Source organism: Pholcus phalangioides, unplaced genomic scaffold (genome assembly GCF_987345545.1).
Source record: "Pholcus phalangioides strain wild (caught in Gottingen) unplaced genomic scaffold, Ppha-v1.0 ptg000013l_1, whole genome shotgun sequence".
NCBI lineage: Eukaryota > Metazoa > Arthropoda > Arachnida > Araneae > Pholcidae > Pholcus > Pholcus phalangioides.
Window position 1 is genome coordinate 8,011,777 of NW_028301606.1, and position 5,438 is coordinate 8,017,214.

At 37.2% G+C, this 5,438-nt stretch overlaps 1 protein-coding gene across 1 annotated transcript in view; it reads right to left on the reverse strand.

Annotated features, from left to right (window-relative positions):
* Positions 1–2,233, reverse strand: part of LOC149078543 (cytochrome b5-like) — a 39,959-nt gene extending 37,726 nt beyond the window's left edge. The window contains exons 1-2 of the mRNA XM_089240494.1: positions 1,853–2,233; positions 1,704–1,754 (exon numbers count right to left, since the gene is read on the reverse strand). The gene's annotated coding sequence lies outside the window, so the exon portion shown is untranslated. The remainder of the gene's footprint in view (positions 1–1,703; positions 1,755–1,852) is intronic.
* Positions 2,234–5,438: the final 3,205 nt, after the last annotated feature.

The following is a 5,438-nucleotide window of genomic DNA, read 5'->3' on the forward strand; positions in this document are numbered from 1 at the left end:
TTTTAATGTCTATCTCTTTGTTTTCAACATGTGCACCGAGTGATACAAAAGCGACAAAATTTCTTTTTAAATGAATTAATTCAATAAATATTTTCACAGAATAGCAAAGCAATTTTTTTTAAACATGAATATACATGTTTCTAGGAGAATTATTATCAATGTAGTAGGAGCAGAGGGCCGCCCTTATCAGACGTGTGGCCCGGTGCGAAAAGAATTTCAGGGCTCTTATGCCTCGATTTTATATTTTTTTTTTTTGGGGGGGGGGGAATGGAGAGAATCGGCATCCAAAGAATCATGCAATATCACAGAATATACATTGATGGACCATTAACACCCTGCTTCACATCTCCAAGAGGAGGTTTTCACTCAGAATATACAGGAAAGCTGAAAAATATCTACTTATCACAATGAAAATTCCGAATCAATGAGAGAGAGAAATCGCAGAATTTTGGAAAATTCAGCAGAATTTTGGGAAATTCAGCAGAATTTTGGGAAATTCAGCATTAATGGGAGAAAAATCGCAGAATTTTGGAAAATTCAGAATTTTAATGGGAGAAAAATCGCAGAATTTTGGAAAATTCAGCATTAATTGGAGAAAAATCGCCGAATTTTGTGGTAAATCAGAATTAATGAAAGAAATAATTCCAGAAAATCAGAATTAATGAAAGAAATAATTCCAGAAAATCAGAATTAATGAAAGAAATAATTCCAGAAATTCAGAATTAATGAAAGAAACAATTCCAGAAATTCAGAATTAATGAAAGAAACAATTCCAGAAATTCAGAATTAATGAAAGAAATAATTCCAAAATCGAAGAAAATTCAGAATTAATGAAAGAAATAATTCCAAAATCGAAGAAAATTCAGAATTAATGAAAGAAATAATTCCAAAATCGAAGAAAATTCAGAATTAATGAAAGAAATAATTCCAAAATCGAAGAAAATTCAGAATTAATGAAAGAAATAATTCCAAAATCGAAGAAAATTCAGAATTAATGAAAGAAACAATTCCAGAAATTCAGAATTAATGAAAGAAATAATTCCAAAATCGAAGAAAATTCAGAATTAATGAAAGAAATAATTCCAAAATCGAAGAAAATTCAGAATTAATGAAAGAAATAATTCCAAAATCGAAGAAAATTCAGAATTAATGAAAGAAATAATTCCAAAATCGAAGAAAATTCAGAATTAATGAAAGAAATAATTCCAAAATCGAAGAAAATTCAGAATTAATGAAAGAAACAATTCCAGAAATTCAGAATTAATGAAAGAAATAATTCCAAAATCGAAGAAAATTCAGAATTAATGAAAGAAATAATTCCAAAATCGAAGAAAATTCAGAATTAATGAAAGAAATAATTCCAAAATCGAAGAAAATTCAGAATTAATGAAAGAAATAATTCCAAAATCGAAGAAAATTCAGAATTAATGAAAGAAAATATACTAGAGTTGAAAATATATTTGATACGCACACACACACACACACACATGCATATATTTTTTTTACTTCTTTTACCATAAGTGCGGGGCCCGGTGCGACCGCATCAGTCACACACCCCTAAGGGCGGCTCTGCCTAATTGCGGAACTGGAAATTATAATTTCAAATATCTCACTGAATTAAATGGGCATCACTGCTCTACATTTGACGTACCCGATGACACATCATAAATTTTTTTTTAATAAATCGAAATTTGCTAACTTACCTACTGCTTAAACGGGAGGCTTATCATATATGGTTTGCCGCAATGTTCTTTCTATAAACACACAGAAAAAGACACAGATAATTTTCAGTGGCAAGTTCACTGACCAGTTCAGATAATTTGAAGAAAACGAAACGAAAAGAGTCTCTCACCTTGCTATGTTCTTGGTAAAGATTTCTTCAATGGCGTTGTATATACCGACTCGGTTTTGTTTCTGGGATCAACGCCAAAATATTGCTTTAGTTAAAGGCTTTCCTTTTCCTCCCCTCTGTTAGCAAGTGAGTGAGTAAGTAAGCAACCTTGTACTTGTTTTCTTGGTCAACACAACCACCCTGACCGCTTGTTTCGGCCGGCCTATCCCAAGGGCACGATCCCTTGGATACGGAACCATTTTCTTTTTTGTTTTGAATTTCGCATTATTATCTTCGCATTTCGAAATTATTATCTTAAAGAGAAATAACGTTTATTTCTTTTTATTTGTGAAATGTTTAGTTGTTTTTTGAAGTACGTAGAGAGAAAGCTTACTTTACTGTGTTTATCATTTCATAATTTTATGTTTTTCTTTCGTGAGATAAGAGCGAATTGCGTTTAAACATTTAGCATGTCTCGCCATTTTGATGAAATTGTGATTACATATTATATCGCGATATGAGAGATGATTTTGAAAACACTTGTTAGATCACAAGCTTATTTTCTACAGCCTATCGCAGACTTTTCCTTGGAGCCCTTCTCGAAAGTGTTGTTATTAAGCAAAATAAGTGTAAATTTTTTACCCCCCTCCCCATTCTGCTCGGGGTCCCGGTTGCCCCAGCGTATTTATTTTCTTTTCGTGGTACTGTACTCATATTGCCCAGGGTCCTTTCCCCACCCTCATCCAGGCGTAAAACCCTTGTGTGATGACCTTAAATTGATTTTTTTTTATATATATTTTCAATCAAGTGAACAAAAGTTTTGCCAATAAGTTCGGTTGTCGGACCCCTGGGTTGGAATTTAGTGTTCTTCCGTCTTGTTCTTGCTCTATTCAGGCACGTCTCAACATCATAGGCTCTTTCTTCAAAGTAGCCCAGTTTGACTTTCTTATAAAATGGTCTGCTTCGTATGACTAAGATCATAATACCCACTACTTCGTATGTGGGGCATGACTAAGATCTCTATTCCGTATTGTTTGTAATCTCCGTGAGTTGATGCGAAATGAACGTAAAAGAAAGTTTGTTTCTATATGCTAAGTTTGAAGCTATAAAAAGACTGGATAGAGGGTAAACAATTAAAAATTGTAGCACTTCTTTTTCTTTCTTTCTTTCGAACCGAGCACATTCCAGGTCTATCGCCATGGGCAATTTACTACCTAGTGAATGGTGCCGGAAGTGTGAGTACCTAACAGCCTGAGTGCGTATCTATAAACTATCTATAGTACTATACTATCTATTAGTACCGTTTCTGATTTTTCAGTGCTGCCATCTATATTTCAGAAGTGAAGTGAGTGAAATATAATGAAAAAAAAGTGGTACTGCTTTTAATTGTCTTTTTTTTTTCAAGTAAAACCAGCATTCAAGGCATTTTTTTTTAAATTATTGTTCTAGTTTTCCGGTAATTCGAGGTGGCCTCGGTCCCATCCACCTCCAGTTATCAAGACGCCACAGCGCCGCATTCCGCCTCCCTATAACACCCTGTCGTTACTATCTTCCTTCTTCCATTCAAAACTAAACAAAACATGTTTTGGTTGGAAAACAATTTTCGTTCTTCGTTGCACAGCGATGCCATCTGTATGCGAAATATGTATATGGCGTTGTTAAGCGTGTTCAACCATCACCTCCTAGAGATAGAAGGCCTCTGCACTGTTTACCATAAACGTCATTCAGACTACCTAGCAAGTTTGCCACATTTTGAAACACAGCATCCTATTTCGTTTCTTTTTATTTTGGCGTAGAATCTTCCTGAGTGGCTCACAAATACTGCGTAGTGATTGGATGTGGGGCATAGAAATCGCCAATTCTGAACCCGATAATTTCTTTTCCTCACAACGATGATACTGGCACGAGCAGGGGATTTTTTTTCCCTGAATATTCTGAGGGAAAATGGACTGCTTACTGACGTCACAAGCTGAGTGCTGAGGCCTTCTATCTCTAGGAGGTGCTGGTTTAACTCATGAGTCCCCATTTCAAAGTTGGTGAATCTGGTAACCCGCGGAGACAAAATAATTAATATTTTTATCCATAAATGAACCGTTGTAGGCTGAATGTTTTTCAGCCGCTGTGGTGGCCAACTGATCGTAGTGACGGACTCGCCATCGCGAGGATCCAAAACCGACCTTGACCCCGACAAACCAGTCACGGCCCAGGCTCTGTCCATCGACCTTGACCCCCGCTCTGTCCCCATAGGGGATAGATATAAGCTGGTCACTCAGAGGGTTTGGGCTATGGTGGAAGAGCGATGCAATGTCCGGAGCACTAAGCACCGAAAGACCACCAGCGGGCAAGAAGACAAAAAAGTTGAGGTTACATGGGCAGGTGCATACACACGTCGCCAGCAGGCCGCGAGGACCCGGGTTCGAACCCCAGCGCCGCCACAGTGGTGGTCGGCTAAAGTTGGTTTTCTGTGGTTCCCAACTTCAAGGCACAAATGTGAGCCGATCTCCCCCGTTAAAATGTCTCTCCCCAGAGTGCAACAGGACTTCAACGGTATACTATTCAATCATTACACTTCATGCATAGTCATCAAAATTGATGGCAGATGGCAGCACTGCACATAGCAACCATTACACCGAAACAAACTTCATGGAAGGTTCACTACACGCACGCATGGACACACACATTCCAACATGTACCAATTCGTTAGAAGTTCTTCCGCGGAGGTAGTCGTCGATGAGATACAGTTGAATCCCGTTATAACAAATTCCAAGAGACCGAAGAAATCACTTCGTTATTAAGGAAATTTCCTTATGAAAGGATTCCAGGTTTTCGCATTGTTCCTATATAAATTTATCTGGGAGGATTAGGGAAAAAGTGTTCATTAAAACGAGATTTTTCCGCTATCACGGTGTTCGTTAAAACGGGATTCGACTGTAGTACGTTGTAATAATACAAATGCACGTATTTTCACACACTGAAAATTAAAGTTTTATTAATGTTTGCCCATAGCACGGGCAATACAAACACAATATTTCCGGCATGCACCAATTTAATTCTTCGGAAGAACATTTACGAGGTGCCAGGAGCGGTAAAATAATTGTAAAAATTATAATTTTCTTTTTCTCATCAGCAACGATGCAAGTGTTCTTAAACGCATGCTTGAAATTCCACAGAACTGCTTGGGCAGTCATGATGAAACGTATAAGAGTTCGTTTATTGTGTTCTATTTTCACGGCCCTAATAGGACGAAGCCTTGTGCGGCCACGGACTTCAAAACGTGCGATTAGTCCCCCCCCCCCCCATAAGCCAGAATTTTTCACAGCTCTATCGTAAATACACAGGGTGTCCTGCAAGTTCCCTGATTCGGCCTTTATCCCATAAAACGTTCGTCGTTGAGGTATGATTTTAATGTAAAAAATGCTCAAAAGGTGTTCAAGAATCATTTTGTACTAGTTTTAATAGTGGAAAATACAATGGAACTTAGAATTTAAAAAAAAATCTAAATTTTTATACGGTCCCAGTCATTTTCAATTAGAAAGTTGTCGCCCTGCCTTTCACGAGGCCAACAACAAAAGAATCTATGTTTCCAAGAGCAATATTCGCTGAGAGA